This window comes from Erythrolamprus reginae, chromosome 3 (assembly GCF_031021105.1).
Source record: "Erythrolamprus reginae isolate rEryReg1 chromosome 3, rEryReg1.hap1, whole genome shotgun sequence".
NCBI classification, from domain to species: domain Eukaryota; kingdom Metazoa; phylum Chordata; class Lepidosauria; order Squamata; family Dipsadidae; genus Erythrolamprus; species Erythrolamprus reginae.
Window position 1 is genome coordinate 170,645,812 of NC_091952.1, and position 16,554 is coordinate 170,662,365.

A 16,554-nucleotide genomic window follows, 5' to 3' on the forward strand; every position below is an offset into this window, starting at 1 on the left:
TTTATTTATTTATTTATTTATTCAATTTTGTGCCAATTTATGGCTCGGGTGCAGCTAGATTGTCGTTCCTAGAAGTAGTAATGACTTTCATGCCAAGGTTAGTGCAATGGCCATGAGATATCATTTTAATTTCCTAGTAATACCAGATTTTCATCGCCAGTTTTAGTTTAAGATGAAAATACAAGCGAAAATATTGCACCAGGCTAGGATGAAGGTGTTAATTTCAAGATTGAATTCCTGCAAGAAATAAGGCCATTCCATCACAGCTCCTTTAGCGTGTTCCTGTAAGACCCACTTCATTGTTATTGACTCTAAGAGGATAAACACCGTTTAAAGCAGAGACCACGATATCTGTTACTATAGTGTTATTATTATTGAGGTGATTGTTTTGTGATGATATCGTTAATATTATTGTTAAATTGATTAAGTCATAGTGGTCATGCTTATCCAAATTCCTTGACCAGCACAATGGAGTTTCCTTTTGGAGAGAGGAACGCAGGTTGGAAGCTGAACTACAGGTCCATTCAGATGCTGCAGGGGGGGGGGTCGGTTTTGGGGTTGTCCTGTCAAACCGATGGTGCCAACCCCCCTGGCCTCAGGAATGGCATGAAAAAGGCATTTGCAGGGATCTGACATTCCTGGAATTTTTCCCCATTATCGTGGCTGTTGAGATATGGGGGGAACAGTTTAGGAATAAAACTGTCTTGTTCTGGTGTGACAATCTAGCCGTAGTGCACGTCATTACCTCATTGTCATCCAAGAGCGAATGCGTGATGTGTCTAGTTCGCCACTTTGTTAGCAGGTGCCTCGAAATCAATGTTTTTATTCACGTCCCGTCACGTCCCGGGCGTGGAGAATGGCCTAGCTGACGCTCTATCACGGGGACAGCTGGTCAGGTTTTGGGAGATGGCGCCGGATGCACAGCAGTCTTCACACAATGTCCCACCCCACCTGTGGCAGCTTGGGAACTTGAGGTCAACAGAGCGGTAAGCATGTCGGTGGCTCCTGGCACCAGACAAGCATACTTCAAATCAGGTGAGGAGTTCTGGGCTTTCAGGCAGGGCAGAGGACACACGCAGAGCTGGCCCATGCCAGTAGAACACCTGCTGGAATTCTGTGTTGAGAAGCACCAAGCGGGGTGCGCACCCAGGACAATACGTGGTAAATTGGCTGGTTTGGCATTTCTAGCAAAGCTAATGGCTTCCTAGATACAGCCAGGGAATTCAGAGTTAGAAAGATGCTGGAGGGATGGTCCAGGGAGCAGGTGCCAAGAAAAGTTGACCAAAGGAATCCGCTTTCTGTTGCCCAGTTAATGAGGATCTCTCAGCAGTGAGAGTTGTTATATTCCTCAGGTTACGAAACACACCTGTTTCGGGCGGTAGCTTCCATACTGTTTTTCGGGGCTTTTAGAGTCAGCGAGGCCCTCGCCTCTTCCCGCAAAGATGCATCCTTAAGAGCATTTCAGGCCAAGGACCTGTCTATTTCCAATGATATGGTGTCGCTACACTTAAGATTCTCCAAGACAGACCAATTGGGTAAAGGCAAGGTGGTCCACCTCTCGGCAGCCGGAGTTAAGGAAATATGTCCTGTCTCAACTTTAATAAGCTTTTTAGAAGCAAGAGGAGACAAGGAAGGTTATCTTTTTTGTCACCAGAATATGGCACCTTTAACGATATATCAGTTCTGGACCATCACCAAAAAGGCCCTATCAGGTATTGGTTTGGACCCCCAGCTATTTGGGACACACTCATTCCGGATTGGGGCCGCATCAACAGCGGCTAGGTTGGGGCTCCCAGCGAGCCAGATCCAGGACATAGGCAGGTGGAAATCTTCGGCTTTCAAAGGATACATAAGGACAGCAGTGGAAACATCCGCTTTGCCCGGTAATTAAACCTGCTTTGTTTTTTGTTTTTTTCTCACTGTTCTAGGTCCTGGCCCAGCTCCACGGTGTGTTGTACGACGGGTGAAGGAAATGCCCATGAGGCCGCCCACAATACTGTTGTGTGGACACAGTATGATTTTCTGGGCTGGCAGAAGAGCTGCAACATCCCATTGGGGAACACAGTTGGCGTTAAGTCGCCATGCGAAGGTGGAGCAGCTGGGACGAAGAGGGCTGCGTTGGGATGGACTCCTCCCACTGCTGAGAGGCTGGAGCCGTGGAAGGGCTGAGCCTGGTGTTTTGGTGTTGCACTTGAGTGGCAACAACCTTGGACTGCTGAAGGGCTTGGCGCTGGTGGCCCAAGCTGGTGAAGACCTTAAGGTCTTAAGGAAGTGGTGGCCGAGCACGCGGCTGGTGTGGTCTTGGATCCTGCCTCGCAAGGTTTGGAGGTTTGCACAGCATCCAAGAGCGATTGACAAACAAAGGATTTCAAGTTAATAAGGAAATTGGAAAACTAATTTTGGCCGAAGGGGGATTTATAATTAGGCACCCGGACATTCACATTCATATTCCCGATCTTTACAGACCAGATGGGGTACACTTGACAGATGTTGGCAACGACATCTTCTTGACAGACCTGCAGAGGGGCCTGCTGGAGCTGGTGCAGGCTTAAGGGGGGAGCTGGGGGCCAGCATAGAGATCTGACCCCAAGCTGTGGCAAAAACGGGGTGGAAAGGGTGTCAGTTGCAACCGTGTGTTCTCCCTTGGGCATCTGTTAAAAGGTGATGGGCTCCTTCATCTCACAACTCATGCCTTCTCCACGGATGGAGCGGTGGGAGGGAGGAGCACTTGGGGCTCATCAACGTCACTTCTGGTTCCGGGTCATGGAGGTGAGCCCTCCCACACGCTGGGCGTGGTTTTCAATTTGGGTGAAGGCGTGGCTCGCTTCACCCTTACCAAGCAAGGAGTTTGCCCATTGGTTGCCCAAGTACGTTTTGTTCAGGATTTTTCACCCCATTTAGCACTATTACTGTAATCAATAAAAGTGACCCATTTTCATCCAGCTCTTGTGTTCGAGTTTCATTCCCTGTCCGGCGCAATTAAGAGGCCGGGCGATTTTCGCACGGCCGATAGTTGCGGCAGCTGGGAGGGGCAAGAACACCGCCTGCCAGCTGGGCGTGCCTGCGCAAAGCGCAGGCTCGCCCACACGCTGCTTTTGGCAGCAAAAGGCATGCCTGTCCGGCGGGGGGAAGAATCGCCCCGGCCGGACGTCTGTTTCAGCTGGGAGGGGCGGGACGCCGCATCCCAGCTGATTGGTGGGGCGCCAAGCGTCGGAGCCACCACAGGCAGTGGTTGGCTCGCAGGGGCGGCTGGGAGCGAGGGAAGGGGTTGCGGGCCTATTTCAGGGTCTGCACCCCTCGCCCTCGCAAGTTTGCTCCCTGCTCGCCCTCCAGATGTCTATCCATTTTCAAGACCAAAAAAGCCTTTTCTCTCTCTCAAAGAAATAACAGTATTACAATATTACTTAACATTTTGCACTGGCAATACTGCCCTCTTTTCCAAATGGACAGAGGAAGAAGAGGGGGGGGGGGAGAACAAATTTAAAAAATATAACTTCAACGTCAACATCAGTTTTTTTGTAATATATTAAACCTTTTGAGTTTCAATTTTTCTCCACTTTGTTTTGTATATATTTGATTTAAATGTGCAAGGGAGAGGAAGGGTGTAGCTGCCGTAGCATGTTAGGATAGGATTACACTATATCTGGACTTCTAACAACAAATGCCTTATACATTCCGATTCCGTTAGCCAGGACAGGACTGCACGTAGGTCACATAAAATAAGTCTGCATTTCTGGTGAAATCTTCTTAAGGAAGTGATTGGCCATAAAACGGTTCAAGCAACTCTCCTCGAATAACAAGAATGTGTGAACAGGAAAAGAACTGTGTGATCAAAAGACGCAATTTACATTGCCTGGGGTAAACAGGACGAAGGCTGTGATAAAAGACCTTGGTTTGTGGTAAACAGCAGATAGCTGTGTTAAACAACAAAAGGTCCCAGGAAATTGGCCATGAGAGACATTTGCTTAGTAGAAACTAGTTACGTGCCATATGGAGATGGGAAGGACTCGGAAGTTGTGTCATCTCTTAGAGTTACGTTATTGGATGTTTGTATATCACTTGACATGTATGTGTAATCATTCCCATTTGCATATTCCCCCAATAAAAGGAGGTGCACAGCTCAATACTGTGTCATTTCACCCAGAGAGAGATGTGTCCAAGTCTTCTTTCTAGGATTCGCGTTTGTGAGTGACCCCCCTTGGCTGGGGTTGCTCTAAGTCCCTCTGAAGACATCGTTCCCCTCAGGGACTTTGCAGCACCCTCAGAAGGGTTAAACAAGACAGAGGAAGAAGGGGGGGAGAACAAAATTTAAAAATATAACATCAATGTCAGTTTTTTTGTCATATATTAAACATTTTATATTTTAATTTTTCTCAACTTTGAACACATTTGATGTTAACAAACAAGGGGATAAAAAAGATTAAACAAGAGTTAGAACAGGGGAGAAAGGAAGTTGGTGATCATTACAGCTGCTGCTCGTAAATTAGCCTCATTATCTCCCTCACCTCGTCCTCAAGCTCTGGTGGGACGATGAACTGGTCATCCGGATCCGGCTGAGCTGGAGCAGAAAAATAGCCCCCCCTCCTCCTGGGTGGCGCATCATCTGCTACTTCGATTTGTTTTTGGCTGCTGTCTTCAGGAACCACGCAGCCATTACGTCGGGGGTGCCCAATCGTACGAGTGGTGGGAGCCTCGTCTTGTTTGTTCGCAGTGATAAAGAAGCTTTCGTTGGTGAATTCTGTGGGGGTCTGCAGCACCATGTGGATCTGTTTGGCTGGGTCATGGTGGATGTCCACTGTGACTTCAATTCTTCTGGCTTGGATTGGCTCCTCATCCTCGCTGTCTGAAATTGCAGCATAGGGCACCTGCCATGGGAAGGAGTTGGCGTGCCATGGTGGTAGGCGCGCACAGCTTTTATAAAAGAAGAAAAGACGCTGGTGTGTCAGTAGGCCTGGAATTTCTCAGTTTTGCCACCTAGGTTAAAAATAGCTCCCTAGCAAAGAATGTGAGGAATGGTAGCTGTGCCAAGTTGTCAGTTTTTTTGTCATATATTAAACATTTTATATTTTAATTTTTCTCAACTTTGAACACATTTGATGTTAACAAACAAGGGGATAAACAAGATTAACCACTTAAGAGTTAGAAAACGGGAGAATGGAAGTTGGTGATCATTACAGCTAACAACCAAGAAGCAACGGCGCTTCTTGGTTAAAGGGCAGGATATGGAAGAGAATTGGGAACAAAACTAATGTAATATAAACCTAAGGAGCTTCCAGCTCTTAATGTTTCCCAAAGCTCTATTATCGTGGCATTTTGCGCAGTTGGTTCCGCTGACGTTGCTGCTCTTGTTGCTGCTGCTCGTAAATTAGCCTCATTATCTCCCTCACCTCGTCCTCAAGCTCTGGTGGGACGATGAACTCGTCATTCGGATCCGGCTGAGCTGGAGCAGAAAAATACCCCCCCCTCCTCCTGGGTGGCGCATCATCTGCTACTTCGATTTGTTTTTGGCTGCTGTCTTCAGGAACCACGCAGCCATTACGTCGGGGGTGCCCAATCGTACGAGTTGTGGGAGCCTCGTCTTGTTTGTTCGCAGTGATAAAGAAGCTTTCGTTGGTGAATTCTGTGGGGGTCTGCAGCACCATGTGGATCTGTTTGGCTGGGTCATGGTGGATGTCCACTGTGACTTCAATTCTTCTGGCTTGGATTGGCTCCTCATCCTCGCTGTCTGAAATTGCAGCATAGGGCACCTGCCATGGGAAGGAGTTGGCGTGCCATGGTGGTAGGCGCACACAGCTTTTATAAAAGAAGAAAAGACGCTGGTGTGTCAGTAGGCCTGGAATTTCTCAGTTTTGCCACCTAGGTTAAAAATAGCTCCCTAGCAAAGAATGTGAGGAATGGTAGCTGTGCCAAGTTGTCAGTTTTTTTGTCATATATTAAACATTTTATATTTTAATTTTTCTCAACTTTGAACACATTTGATGTTAACAAACAAGGGGATAAACAAGATTAACCACTTAAGAGTTAGAAAACGGGAGAAAGGAAGTTGGTGATCATTACAGCTAACAACCAAGAAGCAACGGCGCTTCTTGGTTAAAGGGCAGGATATGGAAGAGAATTGGGAACAAAACTAATGTAATATAAACCTAAGGAGCTTCCAGCTCTTAATGTTTCCCAAAGCTCTATTATCGTGGCATTTTGCGCAGTTGGTTCCGCTGACGTTGCTGCTCTTGTTGCTGCTGCTCGTAAATTAGCCTCATTATCTCCCTCACCTCGTCCTCAAGCTCTGGTGGGACGATGAACTCATCATCTGGATCCGACTGAGCTGGAGCATAAAAATAGCCCCCTCGTTCCTCCTGGGTGGCGCATCACCTGCTACTTCGATTCGGTTGTGGCTCCTGTCCTGAGGAACCACGCAGCCATTGCGTCGGCGCCGCCCATTCAACCAGTGTTGGAAGTCTCGTATTCTTTGTTCGCGCTGATAGCAATGCCTTCGTTGGTGACTTCTGTGGGGGCCTGCAGCACCATCTGAATCTGCTTGGCTGGGTCATGGTGGATGTCCACTGTCAGTTAAATTCTTCTGCCTTGGATTGGATCCTCATCGTCGGTGTCTGACATTGTAGCATTGGGTAGCTGCCATGGGAAGGAGTTGGCGTGCCATTGTGGTAGGTGCGCACGGCGCTGTACACTAGGGTAAGCGGGGCTGTTTTCGTTCATGGTTACCTGAGGTGGCTCGTTGGAGGCCGTGGATCCAACCTCGCTGCTCATTTCGGAAATGGAGATCTCGCTGCTGATCTCCGAGGCCGTGCCGCTGCTCAACAAAGGCATCCCCAAAACATCAGAAGGCTTATCTTTGACAGACTGAGGGAAGCTGCTCAGGCTGGAAGGAAGGGCCCTGTTAAACTCATAGCAGCAGAAGCTATCCTCAGTTACATCGAGCTGAACCACCACAACACTGAGGCTATCGTTGCAGCCATAGCTCTGAGCCAATATGCAAAGTTTCTTTGCAGCTGCAAGGGCATCGTGCACATTCCTGACGGCCTCCACTGCTTCATCGATGGAGAGACTATCCCATAGGCCTTTGCTGCCCAGAATGAAGAATTCATCCTGAGAAGGTAAAGTGATGGACTGTACGTGGGGGCGTGGAACAACACTTGGGTGAAGAAAGGTATATCCCAAAATCCTTGTTGAGTCTGTTACACCGTTCACTTTGCCATCCTGGAAGGAAGGGACAAAAATCTATTAATTGCTTAATGTTGTTTTAAGAGCTAAATAGCAGCTCTTATTTGGGGGAGAGGAGGGCTAATATTTGAGGACAGAGTTGAATTTAGTATCAATCCACTGGGTACCTGGGTAGGATGGGTTATCATTCTGGTCCACTGACAACTCATCCAAATGAAATATAATATTTCCAATAACTTGAATATCCAATAATTTTAAAAGAGGCAGAAAGGAGCTATGTGGACCATCAATGTCAATCTAACAGCAGGAAGTGGTTTTTGTTGGAAGTAGCTAAGGAGGAAGGGAACCTTATCATAACTCCCTTCCTGCCACTTTTGAAACATGATGTTGGATTTCTATAACTAATAGCAATAGAAAAGTAAGAGCAGAGGTGGGCTGTTAAGGTGGAATGAGTGGTAGCGGAATCCAGCGCGATTTTGCTACTTGCACCTGTGCAGGTAGCAAAATCGCACTGGACTGTGCTATCACTTAGAGCCATGGGGGTGAGCACACGTCACCTTGGCTTTTCTCTAAACTTTGAGATAGTTTGATGTAAAGCTACTATATTTTTTTTCTGTTCAATTTTGTCTGTTTCTAAAAAGACATTATAGACATTAAAGACCCTTCACATCCTGGATATAAAGTGTTTCAACTCCTACCCTCAAAACGATGCTATAGAGCACTGCACATCAGAATAACTAGACATAAGAACAGTTTTTCCCCAAACGGCATCACTCTCCTAAACAAATAATTCCCTCAATGCTGCCAAACTATTTACTAAGTCTGCACTACTATTAATCTTCTCATTGTTCCCATCACCTATCTCCTCCCAATAATGACTTATGACTGTAACTTTGCTTCTTGTATCCTTACAATTTATACCCGGACTATCATACCTTATGATTCTTGACAAATGTATCTTTTCTTTTATGTACCCTTAGGGCATATGCACCAAGAAATATTCCTTGTATGTCCAATCACACTTGGCCAATTCAATTCAATTCAATTCTAACTGGTTTTTCAGTATATGCTGTGCAGAGTCACTTTTGAATTGAAGATAGTTCAAATTCAATAACTATCTATAGTTTAAATTATAGATAGTTATCTATTTATGTACATGCATTTATTAAAAAATGGGATGGGGATAGAGTGGAGTAGAGTAGAGCAGAACACGCAGAACAAAAAGCTCAATGTACATAGAATAGAACAGAACAGAATAGAATTCTTTATTGGCCAAGTTTGATTGGACACACAAAGAATTTGTCTTGGGTGCATATGCTCTCGGTGTACATAAAATAAAATATACATTTGTCAAGCATAATGAGATACAATACTTAATGATTGTCATGGGGTCAAATAATCAATACAAAAAACCCCAAAATGATAGGTCATAGGTCATAAATCATAGTTACAGTCATTAATCATCAGAATGTGGGCAAAATGTTAAAACTAAATTCTACCTTATTGGCTGGGTTCTGAAACAGATTTGCAAAGAAGCACCTGCATTTTATTACCCTGATCCCTCCATCTGTCACCATCCCCGGGGTTGACAACCCAGTGTCTTACTTATGTAATAATGGCCTTGTGCTCCTTGATCCTTGTTAGCTCTTCCTCACATTTTATTGTGTAAGACCTAGACAAAGGCAGAGGCTTCCCATTCCTGCAGAGAACGGATTGGCACTTTCCCACATTTGCTGAGGTTAATGTGAAGCATCCACCTGGGTCTAATGGGTCATATTTGATTTGACAAAGGAGACATTTGCTTAGTAGAAACTAGTTATGTGCCATATGGAGATGGGAAGGACTCGGAAGTTGTGTCATCTTTTAGAGTTACGTTATTGGATGTTTGTATATCACTTGACATGTATGTGTAATCATTCCCATTTGCATATTCCCCCAATAAAAGGAGGTGCACAGCTCAATACTGTGTCATTTCACCCAGAGAGAGATGTGTCCAAGTCTTTCTAGGATTTGTATTCGGGAGTGACCCCCCATGGCTGGGGTTGCTCTACGTCCCTCTGAAGACATCGTTCCCCTCAGGGACTTTGCAGCACCCTCAGGTGGTGGAGAAGGCGGGTAGTTTCATCCTGTTACCTCAACGTGCTGATGCCTTCGTCACGTGTCTGAGACCCCCATCGTTTACCCGCGCACTCGTCGTCCGTCGGTAGGAGCAGGTGATTTTTCGTAAGCATGGGGGCAAATTTGTCCAAGGAGCAGGTCGCTCACGAAAAAGGAACTTGGACAAATTCTCAGAGCTTTTAACAAAAAACGTTCTTTTCCCTACTAAACGCGAGTTACGCCAACTCTTAACTTATATTTGGAAACATTATCCCTCTTATCCTCCTCAAGGCTCGATAAAGTCTGCTGTTTGGATTAAGATAGGTACTTATCTTCAGCAGGAGCCTTGTGCTCCTGCACCAATTCTTTTAACTTGGAAGGCTGTTCTTGCTGCCCTTCATTTTCACAACTCTGATTCTCTCTCTCCCTCCGACTTTTCTACCACCCGTTCCGCCGAACCTTCGGCACCACCCCCATCTTATCCCCCCTCCCTCACTGATCCCTGCCCTCCTCAACCTATGCCCCCACCAGACCCCGTGCCTATGCCCTCTCAGGATTTTCCTGCTCCCATACCTACATCCTCTCAGAATATTTCCACTCCCGCTTCTGCTTACTTTACCTCCTCTTTGCTCAGATCTTTCTTACGGCAGTGCGGTTGCGCGGGGGCTTGCCTCTGCCCTCGCTGACCCATCTTTCTCCAGAGGATATTGAGACCATTTCCCAATTTCCTGCTGATTTGGGGGGAAATGCCCCGAATTATAGGGCTATCCCCTATAAGGTTTTGAGGAACTTTAAAGAATCTGTCACTGAATATGGCCTTATTTCTGCTTATTGTCAGACTGTTTTTAAAAACCTTACCACAATCTATACCCTTCTTCCAATCCCAATCTTCTTCCTCAAAAATTTAAACTGCCGTAATTGATTTAAAAGATGCTTTCTTTTCCATCCCTTTGCAACCCCAAGACTGTTTGCTGTTTGCTTTTACTCTCCTTGTTTTCAACAATAGCTATCCTACTTCTCGCTATCAGTGGAAAGTTTTGCTTCAAGGCATGCTAAACAGCCCTACTATGTGTCAATATGTGGTGCATTTTCTGTTGGAGCCCTTCCGCCACTCCCACGCAAACGTTCTTTTGTATCACTGCATGGATGATATCTTGCTTGCTGCTGATATGCCTCACCCATCCTTTCAACAGATTCTGCTCCTTCTCTCATTGAACATTTAACAGCTAATGGTATGACTATAGCTCCCGAGAAGGTTCAACAAACAGAACCCTTTTTGTATCTGGGTCATAAACATTCTCAGTCTCGTTCTTCCCCTTCTTCCCTCCTTGTCTTTACCCTCCCCTATCACCCTAGTACAGCTCCAGCAGTATTTGGGATCGCTGAATTGGACTCGCCCTTACATGGGATTCACAACCTCTCAGTTGACCCCCCTCTTTTCTGCCCTGGCAGGGGCTTCCTCCCCCTCAGATCTTATTCAGTTCACCCCTGAGCAATTGGACACGCTGGCTGAGGTCAATCGTGCGCTGCGTGTTAAGTGGGAGGATAGATACCAGGAGAACACCCCCGTCTCTTCTTTTGCTTAACACTCTTTCTATTCCTACTGCTTGTATTATACAAGTACTGCCCTCCTCAGTCTTGATCATTGAATGGATTCATCTTCCGCATACCCCCCGGAAAACTATTTCCTCTCGCTTTTCATTATACTCTCTTTTAATTGTTCGTGGCCGCTGCGGCTGTTTAACACTCATAGGTTTTGAGCCGGTTTCACTTTATGTCCCCCTTCCCCTTCCCATGTGGGAATCTTTATTTTCTCAAAGTACAGACCTCCAGATGGCTCTTGTGGACTGGCCTGGTCAGATCTTATATCATCTATCTGCGGACACTTGCATTCAATTGATTCAGTTGGTCCCCGTCCGCTTTTACACCTGTATGCAAGACCAACCTATCCCGCAGGCATTAACTGTTTTCGCTGATGGGACAAAAACCAAGGGAGCCTGTGTTTTTCAAAGGAACGGGAAATGGGTTATACATCACACCCCAGCCCAATCCTCTGCTCAACATGCAGAATTGGCTGCTTCCATTTTGGCCTTTCAGAAACTAACTGATACACCTTTTAATCTTATTGTAGACTCCTTGTATGTTTCCCAGATTATTCTTAATATTTTTGATGCCTATTTGTCCCCGGCAGTCGAGAGCTCCTTAATGGCCTTGTTTTTGACTCTCCAGCAGCTCATTATGGCTAGGACTGCTCCCTTTTTTGTCGCTCACATATGCAGCCATCAGCCCTTTCCTGGAATGTTAACTGAGGGTAACGACGCTGCCGACCAGGCTGCAAGATCACCCACTGTTTTTTCCTTGTCTTCCCCAACCCCATGGGAGAGCCACTCCTACTTTCATCAAAATGCCAAGGCTCTCGCTAAGCAATTTGGCACCTCAAAATCTGAAGCCTCGGCCATTGTTCAACAATGCCCCACATGTAGTCAGCATGCCAACTCCATCCCTATGGGGGTCAACCCGCGTGGTCTTGAGGCTTCACAAATTTGGCAGATGTATGTTACGCAATTCCAACCTTTTGCGCCCTGGAAATATTTACATGTTTCCATTGACACTTATTCAGGTTTTATTATGGCCTCCCGCAAAGGGGTGAAGCCACCAAACATGTCATCAACCATTGTATCCGTGACCTTTGCAACGCCCTAAAGAACTTAAAACTGACAATGGCCCCGCTTACACTAGTTCATCCTTTGCGCAATTTTGTAACACTTGGGGTATCATGGACAAGTTCGGTATTGCCAGGGTCAAGCGATAGTGGAAAGGGCGAACTTGACCGTTAAACGGGCGCTAGAAAAATTAAAAATGGAGAAAATCCCTCCGGGCCTCCCGTCCTTGCAAAACCAATTGAACAGAGTACTTTTTACTCTTAATTTCCTGAACTTAACTGGGTCCTCCACTCCCTCTACTGCTGCCCAGCGACACTTTGCTGCGTATGAGTCTTTGCCTCCCCGACCCCCCGTTTATTACAGGATACTTCCGGATCTGACCTGGAGAGTGTCGCGCTGGAAATTGCCAGCCCCCAACGACATTAAGAAACATCCAGTAGTTAGAGAGTTAATTCTGTCTAGTAAGGTAGCTCCTCCTGTGTGATGTAACCTGTTTGCTCACATCCCCTCTTTCTGATGAAGAAGGGCGGTCTCTATCGAGAGTCCATTGTTCTTTAAAACTTTCCGGTTCATCTTTTCTTAGCTACAAGATGTGCCATCTTTGTCTCTCAAGACAATTATTATTTTATGCTTTTTAAATAAAGTAACTTGTTCATTCGAACATGCTTTGTCTGTACTTCAATACCCATCGCCTTTGGAAGCTCCCGGCTCACTCCTCACGGGCTGAGCGCCTTGTCTAAGGTAAGGGGTCTCTCCATTCCGACATGGTAGACAGAGTGACAGTTATTATTGAAGTAATAGACCCCGCTTACACCCCGTAAGCTTCCTAGGAATCTTCCCTGATGCCAGCGAAGAAGAAACGCAATCCTCTCACGCAATCCTACGTGGATTCCCTCACGAGCGAGCAGTTAGCCCAACTCAAGGAGACTATTCGTGTTACCGATAGTAAAAGGAATCCTACAATGTCTTTGCACGGTGAGAAGGAAGCTCTTCTAGCTGACGACAGCATTCAACAAACTGTAAGTGAATCTTACTTGTTTGGTAATGTTGGGAACCAGGAAGAGGATTGTAAATCTACCCAGGGTGGTCCCTCCGGCAGTCTTTCCATTAATCCTAGCGACGATGAAGAGGAGGAGACATTAACTCTCTTCCCCTCGCAATCATCTGCCACGCAAGTTAAGGCACAAGCCAAAACGAAGCACTTAGATGATTTCAGCTCTCTCGCTTCTGCTAACATAAAGGGAACGTCCCTAAACTTGCAGACAATTGAGCAGCTCATTGAAAAGGATGAGAAGGAGATTCATGCATTAGAATCAGTCTGTCTCCACTTTGATAACTTACCTACTATGAAAAATATAGAGCAGCAAGAAATCTATTTCAGTTATTTAAAAAAGGCTGATAATGCCAGGACTGAATTACGATCTCTGAAGAAACTTCAGCTTAAACTTATTACAGAAAAGATGGAGGTTATGTCCCTGAGAGGCAGTTCACATGCTCATTCCCCAAAGGGAGAGACAGAAGGAATCCATTCCTCCCACTCACCCCAAGATAAGCATGCGCACATCATAAATCCTCCCATGGTCACACACTTCTTCCCGCCAGGCTCTAACATAGAACACATTCCTTTCGAAGAAGGGAGGGCTACCCAGCCCGAAGAAAAAACAATGGTCCCTCTGCATTTTGAAACTGTTGATTACAGAGGGGGGAGAATTTCCCCCGCTGCTACAAGTTACGCAACAGCGGCCACTAGTGGATGGAATGCCCGAAAGGAAAAGGCATTGCCTGAAGCCAGACAGGGACTTTCCCAGGCAGATATGGCAGTTGAAATGCAAAGACAAGTTCCATTTGTTTCAGGTCCTTCTGTTTCATCGCAGAGGCCTCCAGTCTTTATTCCACAGATGCCTGCACAACTTCCCCAGGTGGTACAGCCACAAGGTTTGTCAGGAGGGGTTGGGGCTCAACCCCAACAACTCCAAGCGGTCCAGCTGACTGCATCAACAAGGCAGACCATCACCTCTTCAGCTCTGAAAGGTGAGTTCATACTGTTACCTAATGGACACAATTATCGGAAGTGGCTTCACAGAATAAATTTGCACCTACTGGCTCATGACATAGATGGGATTGCTCATAATCCCCCAGTAAGGCGCTGGACTGCAGAAGAAAGGGAAGCTGACATAAAAGCCAAGCTACTCATTCTTATGAGCATGGACTCACAATTGTCACAAAGATATGACACACGTGACATTACTTCTGCTCAGATACTAGAGTCAATAGACGGCATGTTTAGGCCAATATCAGATGAAGGCAATTTCATACTGATAGCCAAGTTTAATAACACTAAACTTCCAACAGGGGGCAAACTTGCACCTCACCTTTCTAAACTCCTTACTATGCATAAAGATTTAGAAGAAAGAGGATATCGCTATGATGATAATCAAGTAAATGCGGCTATTATAACTTCCCTTGGTCCTGAATGGAAGGAAGTTATTTACAAGTTCAGTATACTCCCACTGGCCCAGAAGACTACTCAGAGACTCTGTAACATGCTAACTGAAGAAGCAGAGTTGCTGAACACTGGCCTTAGACCTATGTCAGCAGCATTTAAATCTAACTTGGCCAAGGGCGGTCAGCAGAAAACAAGTACTCCAAAGTACTCACGCCAGAAACCTTTTAAGAAGGATGACACCCGCAAATCTCCTGATGTGCAAAGTGTGAAGTCTGGCGAGACTGATCATCCACCTTATCCAACCCAGCCTAAAGGCGCACACAAGAAAGGATCCAGAGGAAAGAGTTCTGGAGCTGCAAAGTCAACTCCCAAAGACTCAAAAGATGAGAAACCTACTTATGTTGGTACCATCCACCTCAGCATTGTTCCTGACAAGAGTCCACTCTACGACATTCGTGAGTTATGGACCCTAGACAGCGGAGCAGCGGCACACATCGCGTACCGGAAGGAATCCTTCAGTGAGCTACACCCGACAGATGTCAAAGAAGTGTTTGGAGTTGGTGATCTACGTTCCAAGGTGGAAGGAAAAGGAAAAGTCTTCGTCAAAGAACTGGACTCCCTTATCTCAAATGTTTTCTACGTTCCAACTGCCAAGAACAACATCCTTAGTGGATATTGCCTGAGAGAAGAATTGAAGGTTGTAATAAACTTTGAACTTACTGACACTAACATTATCAAGGATGGCAAACTTCTTGCTACTGCCATCCCCATCAAAGGTGTCTTTTATTTGCAACCCAAACCTGCCAGCAAAGGTAGTGTAAGTATAAGCGTTCCAAAGGGCGTAAGCACAGGTCCAGAGAGAAACCCTGGTGCCACCGCTAGTTCAAAGGTTCCTAAAACCAATGAAACCCCTGAGGTTCCCAATGCTGTTAAAAATGTTAAACATATGTTAACAAATAAATCTTTTCATTCCAGGTGCATTCACAGATGGCATTGTCGCTTGGGGCATGCTTCTTACCCCGTCTTAGCAAAGATGTCTGAATATGTTGATGGTTTCACAATTGATGGGGCTTGCAAGGTTTACCTAGATTGTAAAATTTGTAATTCTGCCAAATCCCGGCACTCCCCAGTTCCCAAGATTGCTGTCCGGCTCTGTAAACGCATCTTTGAATTGGTTCATACCGACGTTGTCGGTCCATTTCGGCCTACTGTTGGTAAACGTAAGTATTTCTTAACTGTAGTTGACAGTTACTCACGATTTGGCTATGTTTTTCTTTTAAAACAAAAATCAGAGGCGTTTGAGGCTTTTAAAGGCTTTGCTGCAGAGATACTCACCCAACACGATGTCTGGATCAAGCGGATTCAAAGTGATCGTGGAGGCGAATTTATGTCGCAACAGTTCCAAGGATGGATGGCCAGGAATGGAATCCGCCAGCAGACCTCATCACCCGGGACGCCACAGCAGAATGGTGTGTGCGAACGCAGGAACGGGATTCTGCAGACAATGTTTCGTTGTCTCATTGAGGATGCAAACGTGGACTTTTCATACTGGGGCGAAGCATTAAGGTATGCTAATTACATTGTTAACAGAACATGGAGTAGCGTCATTCAAGACACTCCTTATTACTTGCTCCATGGCAAGAAACCTGACATTCAAAACATTTACATTTTTGGTTGTTATGCCACTGTTAATATTCCAGTTGAACAGAGAAGAAAAGGAGGTCCTGTGTCAGAAAGAATGAGATTCATCGGCTTTGATGAAGTCTCCAAGTACCACAAATTTGCTGACTCTCATCACAGAGTTTACATTTCTAATTCAGCCAAATTTGAGGAAGACACAAATTGGTCCAGTATACATAGTAATGATACTTCAGTTTATTTTCCTAAGGAAAGAGTGCAGAGTCCTGATGCCCAGGGAGCTGTGCCAGATGTTCCTGATGTTCCAGATGATGAACAGCTTTCGACAGCTGCCGAGGAAACCTCTGGTGATGAACTTGAAGGCGGAGATGATGATGAAGGATGGACCAGCGTTCCAAGACATTCCAAGAGAACTACCAAAGGAACTCCTCCAAAGAGATTTGCACAGCAAGTATCTGACTCTCCTTATCTTTTCATGTGTAACAATCTTACACTTCCACCTGATCATTTTCACCAGATCAAACTTTTGCC

General features: G+C 45.7%; 1 pseudogene; it reads right to left on the reverse strand.

The window, feature by feature from the left end:
• Window positions 1-4,412: 4,412 nt before the first annotated feature.
• Window positions 4,413-16,554, reverse strand: part of LOC139165446 (PH domain leucine-rich repeat-containing protein phosphatase 1-like) — a 54,573-nt pseudogene continuing 42,431 nt past the window's right edge.